Consider the following 17,121-nt stretch of genomic DNA (forward strand, 5'->3'; position numbering starts at 1 on the left):
TCTACCTAAGCCCTAAATTCTGGGGAATGTCCCTCTCCCCATAAGCCATATACTAACAGGAAAAGAGCCCCACAGCCATTTGTAAGACACATTTTCTGTGCAACACGGTACTCTGTAGAGTTGTGTTGATAATTACTGTATTAGTCAGCTTTATTTTCATGGGACCAAATACCTGATACACACAATTTAAAGAAGAGGTTTGTCTGGCTTACGGTTTCAGAGGGTTCATTACATGGCTGTCTGACTCCAAGGCAGAAATGGCATGGTAGAAGGGACTGGCAGAAGAAAGCTGCTCAAGCCATAGCAGTCAGGAAGCAGAGACAGCAAAGAGAGAAGCCAAGGATAAGAAATAAACCCTTCCAGGTCATACCTCCAAGTAACACACTTCTTTGAAATAGGCTCCACCACCTAACAGCACATTCCGGTATGAACTCAACAATGGATTAATCCACCCTGATCCAATCACCTTCCAAAAGCCCCATCTCTGAGCCACATGTGACTCTGGGGATACATTTTAGATCTAAACCATAATAATTATGGAACTGAGAACCATTCAAAGAGGAAAACAGAATTGGTCTTTAGAGGAAATTTTCTTGCAGAACATGCTATTTTTTCTCCATGTAAAAAACTGAAACAAATTTAACATTTCTGTTTAGAATTTAGATAATTGGGATGTTTTATCTTTAAATGCATCATGTACCTTGAAGGAACTGATGCAGCCTTGCTGGAGCAATGTCTTGACAAACTTGCCTCCTCAAAATATGATAGAAGAGTGAGCTAGGGATAGGTGCAACTCATCAACCAGGTCTAAGAAGAAAACTAGCCACCTGGAGATAACCCCACACTCACTCCATGCCCCTGTCTGACAGCCCTGAGGAAGCACCAAGGAGAAGGTCAACTCCTGATGACAGGGAAGGAAAGAGGAGCAGTGTGGGCTATGTGGTATCCAAAACAGTCCATAGTTCTCTAACATTTCTGTACCACAACACTGCTGGCAGACTGGGGAAGCATACAGACCCCTTCACAGAAGGATTTTTAAGTACATGAAATAGAATACATAGAACTGCAGGGAAAATCAATTATATTTAATTACCAAAATATTTTTAAAGTGGTGATATAGTAATACATGTGCTTGTTTATTAACACATTAAATAACACTATCTAGCAGCAGGTTTAACAACAACCATCATTTCAAAATGGCAGCAAGTATTGCTATATCAGTCTCTCCGCTATAATGTATAACGTGATATGAAAATACTGGTTATCTATTGGTAAGAAAGTGCAAAACAACACTTATACTACTGTAATTTGTGGATGACATTCACTAGTAAAGGGATTATTAAATTCTGGCCACAGGCTAGTGAAAATAAAGGTGCACTATTTCCCAAACAAGCCCACAGACCCCCTCACCTGAAATGCGCTACAGCCATTCATATGAAACTTACATGATCACCTGCTTTCACCTTTGCTAGGGTTTGGATATGGTTTGTCTCTCAAATCTGTGCTACAAGCATGTTCTCAGTGAAGTGGTGTTAAGCTAGTGGAACCTTTCAAAGGCGAGGCCTCCTGGGAGCTAACTGGGTCATGGAAGCTCCGCCCTAACGCATGGATTACTGTTCTCTCTCAGGAGTGGGTCAGGTCCCCTAGAACAGGATTCGTCCCATGAGAAGGGGTGGCTGTAAGGCTATTTTGACTTTCTCCACTCACTCCTGCTTCCTTTCTCACCACACGAGCTCTCTCATACACACACACACACACACACACACACACACACACACTTCCACCATGCGTTCTCTCTAAGGATGCCACCTGCCATGTTGTGACACAGCCAGGGGATCTTTACCAGATGCTGGCACCATGCTATTTAGACTATCCAGCTACTAGAACTGAGAGCCAAATAAGCCTCATTTCTTGATACATTACCCACCACTGGGTATTCTATTGTAACACAAAGCAGACCAACCTCCTACTCCTGCAAGTTTTCCAGGATGAAGAGACTGAGCAAGAGTCATTAAACCACAAATATGGGAGTGTGGAAAATCTCCACCAAGAGGAGTCCACAACAGTGGACTGCAGGAGCAGCAAACAGTACACAAGGGCCAGCATCTTTCTTTCTTTCTTTCTTTCTTTTGCTGCATCAAATGTATGAATCATAGGGTTTTTTAAACATTCAATTTTAAGACCATTAATTTAGCTGAATTATTAGACTAAAGGGAAGTTATTTTACAAATCCCTGTGTTCTAAACCTATCAGCCCCAAATCCCCCAGTTTATAACTTGTAAAACCCCTTATCTGCAAAAAAATTTAATAATCCACCTTAATTTTAAACACATATTTTAAAGTCCTAAGAGCAACATAAATGAGAAGAAAAGGAATTTATGACAAAGCTAACATATTTCACTAAGCAATTATATGGGCAAGGCCACTCTAAAAAGTATAATGGAGTCATTAGATGCTTATAATTTAATATAAAATCAAAAAATGGATCAGATACAAATGTAGATGATAACAGGTGATACAGTGATGCTACATGGGTGATGTGAGTTTCCAAAATGTAATCTTTATTGACAGCAAATGATGATGCTTGTTTAAAATGTGCGAAAATGATGTGGTGTGCAGTTAGGTCTAGATTTGGGTTTTACTTGCCTGTGATCATCTAGTCGTGAGATACAGTTCATGGTACATAACTGTTCTACCCAGTACAGATGTTTTGCATCCCTGGCCCTCACCCAATAAATGCTATAGCAAACCCTCAACCACTGACAGCCAAAACTGCCCTCAAACTTCCGATATGCCCCCAATAACTCTCTAAGGCCTTCAGCTAAACCAGAGTCTGTCTCCAGGCCTCAGCTTCTGCCTACCCTTGGGTGATCTCAAGCTAGCATGGAAAGGACACGTCCCTGAACACTGGAAGAAGCATGACAAGAGAAAGATTGGGCTTGTTGTATGGCTTCCTCGGTAGCAGGTACCCTTACCCAGAGTTCTGCCCTTGGAACAAGAAAAACAGAATAAGGAGGGGAAAAGAATTAAGCAGCTAGGCAGATTAAAGCAGAAAGGAGGACAAAGGAGGGATTCTGGGGTTCCCAGCGCTTAGAACCGAGGTTGCAGATGGCTTCTGAACTCCTTCCCTGTCCTTGATGTGAATTCTCCACTTTGGATACAGCAAGCTCCAACAGTTTTCTGTTGCTGGCACCCAGAAGAATCCTTATTAATTACACACACCACCTGGAGGGATAGCCACTCACCTGAACTGAGTGGGTGGCAGAAACAGCAAAAACACTCAGGAGAACTTACACTTCAAAGGATCTACCTTCCTTGGGAAAGCTCCCTCAGGTTTTACTTAAGCTCCTCATGCTACAAACGCATCTATTTTGGATCCATTCTCAATATCGATAAAGAAATGAGTCACTGGCCATTCTTCATCTGGCATCTCAGATTCTAAAAAGACATAGCTAGATCATTCTTAAGTCTTTTCTGCCTCTGCTCTCATTCATCAATTCCATGAGCCACACAACATAAGTAACAATGTAGATATTGAAGAAATTTGGCATTTAAGGACCCAATTAGGTCTCAGTGGGAGAAAATGTTTCCCAAGGCCTTTTCAACCACAAAAGTTCATGATTTAATGTCTCTAAATTGTATTATGCTCAGAAATAATGCCACCCTAATTTAGAAATGCAGCAATAAGGACCAGTTGCCAGAGAGTTGTTCTTAAAAGAATCCAGGATCACTGTTTTTCTACCTCTTCTACTAATGGACTCCATTATATCACAAAAAAGGCACTGCTGGAATCTAATGAATAAATAAGCAGCACTTGAATGGAATTTGTGTCCATTTTAATTCCAATTAGTTTCCACTAGAAAGCCTTATTTAAATTAAAAGGGGGGAGGCAGAGCACTTCAGAATTGCTTGAAAAGTTTCCTCAGCAAGCCAATCAGGTAGTATAACAAATAGCAAAAGCATAACTTGGATCTAAGAGAAAAGATTTCTGTAAAGGGGTTAGGTTTCACAGCTGCCAGATTGCTTCAGGATAATTCCCAGAAGGACATCTGGAGAACTCAGGGTCCCTGTGCTGGATTAACTACTGGGCAACTTGGAACACCCAGGTGAAATGAGACAATGTGGTTCTGGGAGTGGAAGACCCAATGGAGGATTGTTGCCAAAAGCATAAAAAGAGAACTAGAGGGGAAGATCCTATGCTGTTCATTTTCCTGATGCAAACTTGATTGTCCTCATGGGAGAAGCAGCTCGGGTCCTCGCTATCAGTGGGAATGGTTGCTGTTCTCATCAGGGGAGCCCTGATCTTTGCCGTGAGCATCACTTCCTGGCTCTAGTGTAGATCCCTCAGCCTAGTGGCACAAATCTTTCACCCCACCGGCCCAGACTTTCTAGCTTCCACCACTGGCCTTTGGACCTTCTGGGTGCAGATCCCCCGATATGGACTTGCAGGAGACACTGCTGTGGGCTCTAGGCCTCTAGCTGGACCCATGAAGGATACTGCTCTGGGCTCTAGGCCTTTAGCTGGACTTGTGGGGGGCATTGCTATGGGATCCAGGCCCTTGGCTGGATTCTTCAGGCCTCTAGTGTGTGGAAAGATCTCTTGTATTCCTCTGCATTTGACTTGTTGGGTAATATTATAAAAATAATCCTATAAATTATGTGTCCTGTATTAAATCTAGACCTTTGTAAACCCTGACTACAACAGTCCCTTGAACAGTGTCTTCCAAATGGAGGCTTAAACTTACCGATGAGTTATGAAGTCAACTCAGTCCAATGGTCAAAAAACTATTTCTTTAAGGGCCAGAAAGTAAACAGGTCAGGTATTGCAGACCAGGTCATCCACCTACTTATCTCTGCTACTGCAACATAAAAGCAGCCATAAGCAACCCAAAAACAAATGGAGGGGCCAAGTTCCAATAAAACTTTATTCACATATTAGCCAACCGGTCACAATATGCTAATCCCTGACCAGCATTTTTAAGCCACTAAAGTAGAACAGAAAACATCAGAGAACATCACAAGTGGTAAAAATAAGCAATATTTCATAAAATTTGCTATTATATATGTAAATTGTGAGTCAATATGTATTCCTTACTGTAGATTCAAATCAAAAGCCACCATATTATTATAGGCAAAGTTAGGTAGAAATAAATATATAGTCAGAGAAGGACTGGACTCAAGGAAGTCAGAAGAAAAAATAAAGATATCAGACTTGTCTGGACACATATCTGAAGAAGGCCAGGCCTACATGACCCTTAAGGAATAACAATAACTTGAGATTATAGTGTAATTAGCACCACCTGGCATCAGTCATTCAGGTGGGTGGGTGACCAGAGCATCTAGACCCATCCCTTCTCAAGAATGCCTTTCTTCTTTCCATGTACCCTTGCTACGTGACTCATTTCCCTATTGGATCAATATTAGCTAAGTGGCTATACTTGTATCCTATAGGTTGGTGGCAGTTTGACTCATGTTGTACCCACTTTGCTGTACAAATTACTCCTGACAAAGAGCCTCGGTGGCAACCCACTTTTGGGACCTCTCCTGTCTCTCAGGAGCTATCTCTCAATATGCCTTTCCTACCCTTAATCTGCACTGTCCCCTGGAATTCATTTTTCAATATTCAAGGACACGAATGAACTCAGCATATCTGACATCTAGCAGGTTGGGAGTTATGTGTCTCCTCTATCAATATTAGAAGAGAAAAAGTAGTTCACAGTTATAATGAAACTGATTCGAATTTGAAGGACTTCAGTGTTTTCTGAAAAGGGGAAAAAGGCAGGTAGAATGAGAAGTTCTTGGACCTAATATACATCTTTCAAGAATATTAGTTAAGGGCCGGGGATTTCGCTCAGTGGTTCTGCTGCCTGACTCGCAAGCGCAAGGTCCGGAGTTCGATCCCAGATACCAAAAAAAAGAATATTAGTAAAAAAAAAAAAAAAAATTAGTTAAACATAGTCCAAAATGTTCTTCTAAAGGATACTGAAATTACTTCTTATGCTACTCAAATATCTGATATGTGATGTGTTTCAGTTGTTGCAGAACAAATCTTCCCTGGTTCCAGTGACTCAAAACAATCATGCATCATTTGTGTAAGTGTATAGGTCTGACAGGTGCTTCAGGTGACCCAGGCCAGGCCAGGCTGGGCTGATCTAGCCCAAACATGCTCAGGAAACAGTGAGCAACTGATGGGTCAGAGGAGTATGGCTGGTAGAGAATGGAATCAGCTGACAGAAGTTGGCTTGACCCACTGGGCATGTTCTCACACTGGCAGTGGGGACTGAGAGAGCAAACTCAATTGTAACAAAAGGCAATGAGAAACACAAAGGCACTCTAAAAAGCTATTTAAACACAGCACTTGCTAACAGCCCACTGACCAAAGCAAGTCAGATGACCAATTCCAGTGTGGGGAATGGGCAAGGAAGAAGAACTAAAAAGATACAGAGCAAAGACACCAGGAAGTCATTACTCAGAGCCATTACTGCAATCAATCTACCACAGACAATATTTATTGTTCATTGTCACTCTGGCAGAAGCAGAGAAATTTCACATTATTTTCAGTTTTTTCATTGCCATTTCTCATTTTGTTTTTTCATTTTCACTTTTTAGGCAGAAAAGCAGAGTGAAAAGAATGCGGGATTTTGTATCCTGGCCCTGCCAATGTAGCTTGTGTGACCCTGGACCAATTTCCTTTGCACCTCAGTTTCCTTACTGTAATAACGGGATTACAGTTACATAATTTGGAACATGCAGAAGTACTTAGCTAATGTCTGGTGTCAGCACAACTCAAACCTTAGTTAGATACCAATGTATTTTGCCAATAGTTGGTGTGAAGATGTTGAAAAAGATGGAACAAGGAAAACAGCAACATTTCTGTAACAGTAAATGTCCTTTACAAAAGAGAATAATTATTTTCATTAAGAATAAAGAAATCTTTCCTTTCAAAGAAAAATGACTCCTAAAGATGTTCATATCTTAATCCCTGGAACTTGTGATTCTGTTCCCTTACAGGGCAGATGTGATTAAATCGAGGACCTTAAGATGGAGAAACTTGTTCTGGATTATCCCAACTGGTCTCCTCTAATCACATGGATTTATAAAAGCAGAGAACAATTTCTAGCTCTGTTCACAGAACCAGCAGAAGACTCAGCTCATCCTTGCTGGAATTACAGTGAGGAGACACAAGCTGAGGAATGCAGGCAGTGTCCACAAGCTGGAAAAGGCAAGCAGATGGATTCTGCCCTAAAGCCTCCAGAAAGGAACAGATACCTTGATTGTGGCCAGAGAAATTCATGTTAGACCTTCACCTATAGAATTAAAAGAGTAAGTGAATATTGCTTTCAACTACTAGGTTTGTGGTTGTTACACCAGCAATAGAAAGATGATGTTTTTTTCTACTAAAGGCTAAAAAAAAAGAAACAGAAAAGCCTCCCTTGAAGCTATTGGATTGGGAAGAATTTCCAGAACCTGAAGAACACTAACCATGTATGGAATCCAAACTGGGAAGCTGTATCTGATTCAGGGTATAGGGGCAGTTAGAAAGAAGGCAGCATGACAGAAAAAGCAATTGACTGTCACTTTACAGCACTTTATAGGAAGAATAGTAACATCATTATCTTCAGTATCCAAGTATTTACTTCCTATGGCTCCAACATGGTACTGAGGGAAAGGCCATCTAAACAAAATCCCTCCAAACACCTTGGCTGTTTCAGACTTAAATTCCAACTCTTATCACTCACATCTTTTTGTTTTGTTTTGTTTTTGCAGATAATATGAAAAAACAATAATAATCTGAGGTGGGATATGTACATGCACACAGGGTCTCAACTGTGACCTTCGAGAGTCCTTAAATTACACTCACTGTAAGGGTAAAAAATGTCTACAAAAAGTCTGCCAATTGATTTGAAAACATAATCTAAAAAAGCACAAGGACCAAATCAGACTTCAGAGTTAAGGACACATCTAACAGTATTCCTAAGGATAGATTAAAGATACTAGAAACATTGAGTGTGCTGAGCCCAGCCATGTGTGCACACTAGTAGAACCCCTGCATAGGAGAAACTGAGAGATGAGTCATTGGACAGATGAGAAATCAGAATCCCAGAGTAGAGGACCAGCCCCTAAGATGACAGGCAACCAGCTGCAGAGGCCTCACCTGACAGAGCTGGAGTTCACTCAGGAGTCAATGAGCCACATGGTCCTGCAGATCCTGCGGCTCCCAGTGTGCCAAGCTCTAGGCCAAGTCTAGTCTCTGCCTACTAGAGCTCCAAGCTCCGTGTGTTTCTTGGGACCAGATTTTTTTTTTTTTTTTTAAACGAAGGGCTAGAGAATGACTTGCCCTTACAGTTCTTGAACATTAGAATTGCAAATAAGGAATAGTGAACCTATACAAGAAAGGTGATCATTCTCAACCAAGAGATTTGTATTTGCTCATACAAAGCAATCCAGTGAAGATTGCCAACCTAACAATGTCACCTTTACATCTGGCCAGCATAACAGTTAAAAATCAGATAAAAGGAGGGCCAGGGAATTAGCTCAGTGGCACCGCACCTGCCTTGTAAGCTCAAGGTCCTGAGTTTGATCCCCAGTACTGCCCCGCCCCAAAAAAATCAGATAAAAGGAAAGGGGGGATGTATCATTCTTAGTGGAGACTAAAACCTCACTAAAAAAAGAGGAAGGCAATCCTGGGGGACAGAAGGGCTTGTCACTGAGTTTGCAATGAATGGTCTTACACAGGACTTCGGACACTTCATGATGAACATCACTTGGGGAGGGGACAGAGGAAAGCTCCCCTTCCACTCTATACCCCCAACCTGGTGCTACTTCTACCCTTGCTTGCTAAACAGTTACAGGAGAAGAGAACAGAAATGTATAGAGCATAAATCCCAAGAGAGATGCCAAAGGAAAACAGAAAGACCATATTAGCAGAAGGCACCACATAGTGCTTCCCTAAACAAGATGTATAAGAGAAAGAATTCGTCATTTAGGAAACTCCTCATTGGCATGAACATGAGTAAATAAAAAACCAGAGTGGAAAATAATAGATGATTTTTTTAAAACAGCTGCAAGTAGACTAATACCAAATCCCCTTATCCTTTAAATGTAGTTGTTTCACAGGCAAGCACAGAAGAAGGATATAAACAGGATTTGGCCTGGCAATGCCTCATTCCTTGGACACTGTGCCACTGAACTACAGAATCCCAGGAGTCTGATTATCCTCTGCTCTTTCAATCTCAATTTCCCAAGGGAAATAACAGCTGGGGCGGGGGTGCTAGAGGAAAGCATATTATTTCTAGGCTGAGTCAGGACCAAGGTTTTTCATTTTTAAACACAGGAAGGTAAACATCCCAAAAGATCATAATAAAAGGCTAGTTCTTAGGTAAGCATTGTACTGTCTGCTAATGGGAGTCTACCCACACAGGCAAAAACAACTCGAATGCTTTCTCTTTTATTGAATAAAATAATTTTACTTAATTTCCTTATTCTACACCTCTTCGCCACATGTATAGGATCAGTCAACATTAGGGCTGAACAGATTTTGGAGTTCATTCAATCCCCTCTTAATTTCCCACATAAGAACCAAGGACCCAAACTGGTCATATGGGCTGACTCAATGTGTGGTTCATTTGTACTTGTCTTTATAACTGAACTGTCTCTTCAGCATGGATGCTGGCCAAGCCTAGACTTAAACCCCTTGAGCAGCTGGGGGCAGTTTATTAAGCAGAAACATCTGGAATATGAAACAGGTGAGCTGATATGCCTGATGCAAATCTGGGCGCAAGGAAAGAAAAACAGGAAAGGAAACAGTGCTAGCTATTATACCGGGTGGGTTTGTCAGTGATCTTGGTGGTCAGAGGAACGTCTGGCAGGGCCTCTGCTCTGCTTCTAGGCTTCCCCACACTGTGGAGATGTCATTGTGCCATCTCTGCCATGTCACCCCATGCTCCCGCATCATGGAAATCAATGCTGAGAGGAGCCAGAAGTCTGAAGACGCATGGACAGAATTACAAGAGTGAAAAATAAAAATCCAGCCGAGACAGACGATGTTCCCAAGACATCAAACTCAAAGGTGAGGACAGACAGCTTAGATGACCCCAGGCAAGGATGGGGAGCAAACTCGACCACACCCACCTGCTCCTCCTCCTCCTCTCTACCTGAAGTCAGGAAGACAGGGGGCTCTAGGAAGGAAAAGACACCAAATGACCAACAAATCCTGTCCCTGGAACATGTCTGTGAACAAAGTGGCACACATCTGTTCTCAGTTGTTATCAATTGTTCCCACGGGACCTAGGGTCAGACCTGAAGCTCAGCTTTGCCACTGCTGCCAGCCGACAAGATGATGAGCAAGTTCTTCAACCTCTGCACTTCCATGAGAAAGAAAAATGATCCAGGCAGATCTCCTTGCAGGCCCTTCAAAACCCCAAGAGTTTAAGATTCCTTTTGGCATGGGTTGGGAAGAAGGTCCTGACTAGCACAGGGCACCCTCACCAGCCTGAACAAGGCACAGGTGCAGCTAACACGGGTCTGGGTTCAAATCCTTGCTCCGCTACTTGGCCAGATTTCACTCCTCAATGTTCTCCGTGTGTAAATAAATGGGGAATAACAACTCTATTACCATCAGGTTGGCAGTGAGGATGAAACAAAATAGTACAAAAGACGCATGTGGAATAATGTCAGTTATAGAAGATACATTTTCATCACCATCGTTCCTGTTTTCTTGCCCACCTGTTCTTGACATTTCTCCACCAAGACATACAAGCTCTGTGACCATCACCAAAACAACACACTGTCATGGGGGAAACAGAGAGATGGAAGAGACCCAAAGTATTAGAGGAGAAGACTTGTTTGTGTGAGATACTTACAAAAAGCATTTTGCATCATCATGACAGGACCTAAAAGCAGTCAGTATACAGAAATCCAATACTAAGGAGCTCATATAGGAGTAAGGAAGGTATGTATTTCCTCAGAGGCACCCACAAAAATCAACCAGGGAGGCAGGTAAGTTAGGCTGTTACTATTCTAGGATAACCTTGCAGGGCTGACTTTTTAAAAGTAAACCTATTGAGAGCCAGGCATGGTGGAGCATATCTTGTGATCCCAGCACTCAGGAGGCTGGGGCAGGAGGACTACCGCTAGTTCAAGGCCAGCCTAGGCTACACAGTGAGTTCAGAGCCAACCTGAACTACAGTAAGACCTTGTCTAAAAAAAAAAGTAAACATATTAGACTCTTCCTGGTAACAGAGTCCTCCTCGGGGCACACCTTACTCCTGCATTCATGGGCAACAGGGCGGAGACATCCACCTCAGGTATCCCAGCAGAGGCCATGGTCCAGGAGGCATTAATACAGGTCTGGCAGCAGTGACAAGGAGACAGCCCCAGTTTAAAAGAACTTCTCCCATCAAACCTAAATACAAGTTTATACCCCTTGCCTGTCTAGATTTTTTTTTTTTTTGGTACTGGGAATCAAACTCTGGACCCTGCACTTTCAAAGCAGGTGGCAGAACCACTGACCTAAATTCCCAGCCCCTAGATTTTTGAGACTACATCATGAGACCCATGAGGAAGGCCTTGTTCTCAATCATGAAGTTTGTGTGTCTAGACAAGAGAACTGGGGAGTTTCGAAGAAATTCAGTGATTCCCCTAAACTTTCCTTTGGCTTCCAGAACCGGGAAAGTCACAGAAGGATGTATTCAATTGTGGCAATGAAAAAAAGACAGAACAAGACAATCAAAATGAGCAAACACACAGATCAAGTTCCCACCCTCCCAGCTTCCACACAATCCCAGGACTAAGGCTCCGGGGAGCCTGATGGCAGCTTTCCGAGAGCTATTAGTCTGCATTAACATGCTGAAAAGAGAAGGTCAGATAAATTAAAAGTAAGAAAGTAATTCAGAGGAAGGACATCTTCACACCCAGCATCAGCACAGTGCACAGCAAGTGCTGGATAAATGCTCCCTGAGTTCACCTGCATCCTGCATCATGATCACAACAGCATTCAGGTTACCGACATGGACACAGGATGTAAAGTAGGTATGCAGACATGGCTTAGATTAGACTTACAAACCTTTAAAGGTTGGGGAGATCTTTACTCAGTTTCAAACAGAAACTTAAAAGTATATTCATTTTTTGGCCATTAAGAGTGCCTCATACATCAAAGCAATTATTAACTTTAAAGGCAGCCTGGTAAAACTTGCACTGACAAGTTCCAAATGCTTATATATTTCTCAACCAAACCTCTCCATTGTCACCCTTCCCCCAATAAAGCACTGAGCCACATCTCCAGACCTTTGTTTTTATTTTGAGACAGAGTCTCACTAAATCACTAAGTTGCCCAAGCTAGGCTCAAACTCGAGATCCTCCTGCCTCAGACTCTCAGAGTGCTAGGATTACAGGTGTACCACTATGGCCTGGCTTCCTCTTTTTTACGTACCTGGATTTTGGAACATATATACCTTCCTTCAGTCAAAACTACTTACTCACCTGGCACCAGACACTTCCCAAACTTTGACAATCACTAGAGCAACTTCCCCAGAAAAAGGTGACAGCACCCACTTTCCTGAGACCTACTATAATTAACCCCACAGAATCTCATCCCTAGCCATCCTTCCTAGAGACAGGAGGCTAAGATACACAGGAGAAGGGAAGAAAAGCAGTGTCCCCTCTTTGGAAAGAGCAGAACCACATGTCCACTCTGTGGATGACCACAGAGGGAGACAGGGCACAAACTTGGCCACCCAGGGCTTCCTGATGACTGCTCTGTGCAATTTTCCAGTTATCTCTGCAGGGCACATTGGTCACTACCTGCCTGTCCCCTGCCAACATTTGTCAGAGGGTTGGCTCAGCAGTGATGTGGAGCCAGGGACATGGGAAACATTAGGAAAACTGGTGTCAGATGTCAGAGTGATAACTAGAAGGAATCCTGGGCAGCCACACTCCTCGGGGGAGGAGCCAAAGGCGTCTCACTCAGCTAGGCTCACAGGGGAACTCTGGCATTTCAAAGCTTTTGGAGGCCAGCTGGGCAGAAGGCTGGGTGGTTATTTATAAACTGAGAAAGCTGAATGGGAAGGGAGAAAATCTGAATTCCTATGCTCTCTCCGGTCCCTTCCAGCTACCAGATTCTCCCAAAGAACACTGCATATGCACATACATATGCACATGCTTCCTTATAAAAATGTACACGGATGTGTGAATATATATCAATGCATACAGTATTTACACTTCCAAACACAAAGCACTTGAAATGCACACTGCTAAGATCAAAGCGCGCATGAGCTGCTCTGCACAGCTGCAACTGGAGCACACAGAGACCACTGTCAGACCTGGGCAGAGCCTCCCGGTCTCCAGATTCTGCACTTCATCTTAAAACCAAGTGGTGGCCATTTGGGCAGATGCAGACCTGCAAAATCTCCAGACCAAACTGCAGAACCCTTTCTCCTAGTGACTCTAGTCCCAAGTGCCTCAGAGCCAGGACGTGGTAAGTTGGGAGATGGAAGGAGGAAAGGAAATGCCTGAGCCCTTATGCCCAGACACCAGTTCTGCCCTAGACAGATCCCTGGCAGAGGAACTTCCTTCCCCTCCTCTCTTAGTCCCTAAAAAGGGTAAAAGGTCGCTCTGTGTTCCCACTTCCTTCACCTCGATTTTCAGTCTCTTCCACTTTAAACTGACTACATGGACATTAAGTTGATAACTGGAGAAAACTAGAAAGTCCTCCAGAAAGCAGAGAACCTAACACTGTCAAAAATTTTAAAAAAAATTATATATATATAATTAATATATATATATTATATATACTATATATATATAATATATATAGTGTTTCCATCTCAGCCCGAACAGCAGCGACAAAATAATTTATAAGAAGAGAAAGGTGAAAATTCATTTACCAAAACAGATTTGCGGTTCACTGTTTATATTGACTGTCTTGGATCATAAGAGAGTTCTGATCCAGCAAGCATCGACGCTCAAAATGTAGGTGACACATTGGCCAACTTGGGGAGGAACCCTGAGTAAAACCCAACCAAGTCGCTCAGGTCCTGACAATGAAAGGGGCAGTTCAGTTTAATGAACTTGCTCTCCAAGTGCATCTCAACAGAATGCGAGCCCACCTCTAACGCTCTGCTCCCAGTGCGCTTACAGGTGCTAAGCTGACATACCACAGAACCCCACAAACCACGCTTTGCCTTTTCCCAATTTCACAGCTCCGGGAGAACACAAGCTTTCCGAACTGGGACGCCAGGACCAGGTGCACACAGAGGCGTCTGCCCTGCGGAAGGGCTGGAAGAAGACCGCGACTCGGGCATCTCAGAAAACTACACGCATCACCTGGTCCTCGCAGTCCCGAGGCGCTCCGAGGGTGCTCGGATCGCTGCTGGACAATTCGAGAGCCATCTCTTCCCTCTTTGGCGAGGTGGCTACGAAACCACGGCTTTGTGTGCGACAGCGAGTGCGCGCGCCAACGTCCTCGGGCTCACACACCCCTTTCCACCGGCCTGCTCGCTGCGCCGGGGCCACGCGCACCACGGGCGCACCGCGACCGGGTCCACCTGGCAAACGGCCAGGCCACCAGGCCTCTGGCCACCGGGTCGCGGGGAGTGAGGAATCAGATCCACGCCCCCGTTCCCAGCAGCGGGAGTGGCCAGAGAGAGCAGCGCCCGGTGCCCAGCACAAGCCAGGCAGGGGCCGGGGTCGCAGAAGGTCACCGGGCGGACGCAGCCCTCCCCACGCGCGCACCCCACCCCCAACTTTAAGAGCCGCGGAATCGGAGAGGGCCAGGGCGGCTCGCGACTCGGCAGGAAGTTCCCAAGACCGCACTGAGCATGCTCTCGGGGACTGTGTGCGCGGGTGTGGGCTCTTCGCTCCCGTAGCCTCTGCGACCCGCAGCTACGTTGAGCGCGCAGCTGGGATCGCGACCAAGCGGGGGCCCCAGGGGCACTGGGGGTGCGGGGGCCTCCCTTATCTCCCGGCCTCGAGCGCTTGGCGAGCATCTCCCTCCTCCCCAGGGACCAGGGACCAGGGGCCAGTCTTGCCCGTTCTTCTTCCTCACTAGCCGGTGGCCGAACCCGCCTCGCGCACCCGGGTCCTTGGGACCCGACCCTAGCCCAGCCCAGCCCACGCCCGCAGCGTGACCCCACTGGGCTCCTCCGGCGTCCAAGCGCCAATGTGCCAATCCCGGCCGCCCGCCTAGAGCCCGCGCCCCCGGAGCCTCCTCCGGACAGTTCTTTGCAGAGCCTGCGCGCCCCCTCGCCCGGGGCCTGAAGGTCTTTGGCCTCCCCTAGAGGGTCTGCGCAGGTAGGTGGGAGCCTCCAGGCGCGCCCCCCGGCTGCACTCCGGGTCCCGCAGAGAGGCCCGGCACCCACGCAGCCCCGAGTGCGGCGCGCAGAACCCCGGGCCGGCCGCGCCGCCCCGGTGCGGGTTCTCCAGCCGGCCGGCGCCCCTCGCGGCCCCCTCTGTGCGCATCTCCCCGCGGGGATGGCGAGCTCCGTCGCGATCGCCCCGACTCAGCAGCTCTTACCTCCTCGCTGGGCAGCAGCAGCAGCCGGGATCACCCGCCGGCTGCCGTGCCGCGGGGCCCGAGGCGCAGCCGGGCGCGGGGTCGAGGCGCCCCGAGCCTGCGGCGCGGCTACCTGGGCTGGATCGCGCCCGGGGCCGCCGCGGGAGCCGCAGGGCCGCCGCCGAGCGGGCCGCGGCAGGGACAGTCTACAAACTCCCAGCCCTGGCCTGGCCGCGCGCAGCGCGTCCACACACGGCCGGAACGCAGCAGAAACGCTCCTCCGGGGTCCTGTGGACCAGGGCGTGGGGTCTGCTCAAAATTTCTCCCAACCCACTCCTAACCGACCTCTCCAACTTCTCTCCGCTTCTGAGCTCGCGGCTCTAGGAGGCAGGGATTCCGGCCAGGGAGGTTCAGCAAACTCCCCGCCCTCCCCAGAGGAGCTCTCAGCCAATTCGGAGCGCTCCAGCTTCTCAGGGACTGTCTGCAAACTCTCAACCTTGTCGAGGAGGACTTCTCCCACCCTCTCAATTCTGCAGCCCAAGGGGGGACCTCAGCGAGCTTGACGGATGGGATCGCGGCCATACCTAACATTCTAACAAGGGCAGAAACAACGTGCAAATATTGATATGACTATACATCCTCCAGAGTAGTGCAGCCCGGGCCTCTAGCGACCGGAGACCCAGCAGCGAGGGGGGAATTGTGTACTCAACTGCCTAGGGGTGTAAGGGACTCTAGTAAATGCTGAGACTCACTTTCCTGTTTGTACAGTGTGACCTTGGGCAAGCCACTTGGCCATTTTAAATTCAGCTGCTTTATGAGCATAATAAATGCTGCTTCACGATATTATTGTGAAGATGAAATGAAATATTTGTGAAGTATTCAGCAGTACCTGGCAAATAGTTGGTACACAATAAATGATTTTAGTTCTTTTCTCTGCCCAGCTCCCCGCCCCTGGATTTTATGAACACTCTGGATGTGCTAGCTGAACACTGTACTGTTGTAAATTCAGAAAGAAAACACATCCCATGCCCCGAAGGCACCACTGAGAACAATGACTGGCATGAAATACTAAATCCAATCAAGCCTTGAGAGAGAATGCCATACATTTACGTCGCTAAATATTATATGCAATTGTTAAGTAGTATCTGGAGTGGAGGAAGAATGGACTGTTGAATTACCTCAGCATATAAATGACAAGGTTCATAAACCCAGCAAGTTTCAGGTCCTGTAACCAGTCTCTGCATCTGGTTACTGTATGAGGGTTTATGTTCAAGCTTTCCTGAAGCATTTCTCCACTGTTCTCCCTTCATTCTTGGGCTAAAATCACCCCCACCCTGCTGCCCTGCCTTTCCAGCAGAAGCTTTTAAAAACTGAGGATCATGGAATTTTTAAACTCCTGAAATAATTTAGTTCATCTTCCTCATTTTGTAATTGAGCTCTCAGGATGAAGAGCCTTCGCTGATTCGGGAGGTCTCCTAACTCCCGGAAGAAGCACACCTATACCTCTCTTGCCTGGAGCTAGCACTTGAGGTCCTGCCTTTGACTTCTTTCAATGGGGAAGAAACAGCCAGAGCACTTCCTAATCAGAGAAGCCCGAAAATATCGGCCACTTAGATCCTCAGCTGTCGAAA

The 17,121-nt window shown here is 45.8% G+C and overlaps 1 protein-coding gene across 9 annotated transcripts in view; it reads right to left on the reverse strand.

The window, feature by feature from the left end:
• Window positions 1–15,935, reverse strand: part of Mgat5 (alpha-1,6-mannosylglycoprotein 6-beta-N-acetylglucosaminyltransferase) — a 337,418-nt gene extending 321,483 nt beyond the window's left edge. For 3 of the 9 annotated variants that reach the window (XM_087195773.1, XM_087195779.1, XM_087195757.1), the window contains exon 1: window positions 15,512–15,874. The gene's annotated coding sequence lies outside the window, so the exon portion shown is untranslated. Of the gene's footprint in view, window positions 1–15,511 lie in introns of all 9 variants that reach the window. The other 6 variants (XM_087195828.1, XM_021236863.2, XM_087195795.1 and 3 more) reach the window with 5 other exon arrangements.
• Window positions 15,936–17,121: the final 1,186 nt, after the last annotated feature.

Source organism: Heterocephalus glaber, unplaced genomic scaffold (assembly GCF_053883595.1).
Source record: "Heterocephalus glaber isolate CG9 unplaced genomic scaffold, H.glaber_assembly_v1.0 deba00000347, whole genome shotgun sequence".
NCBI lineage: Eukaryota > Metazoa > Chordata > Mammalia > Rodentia > Bathyergidae > Heterocephalus > Heterocephalus glaber.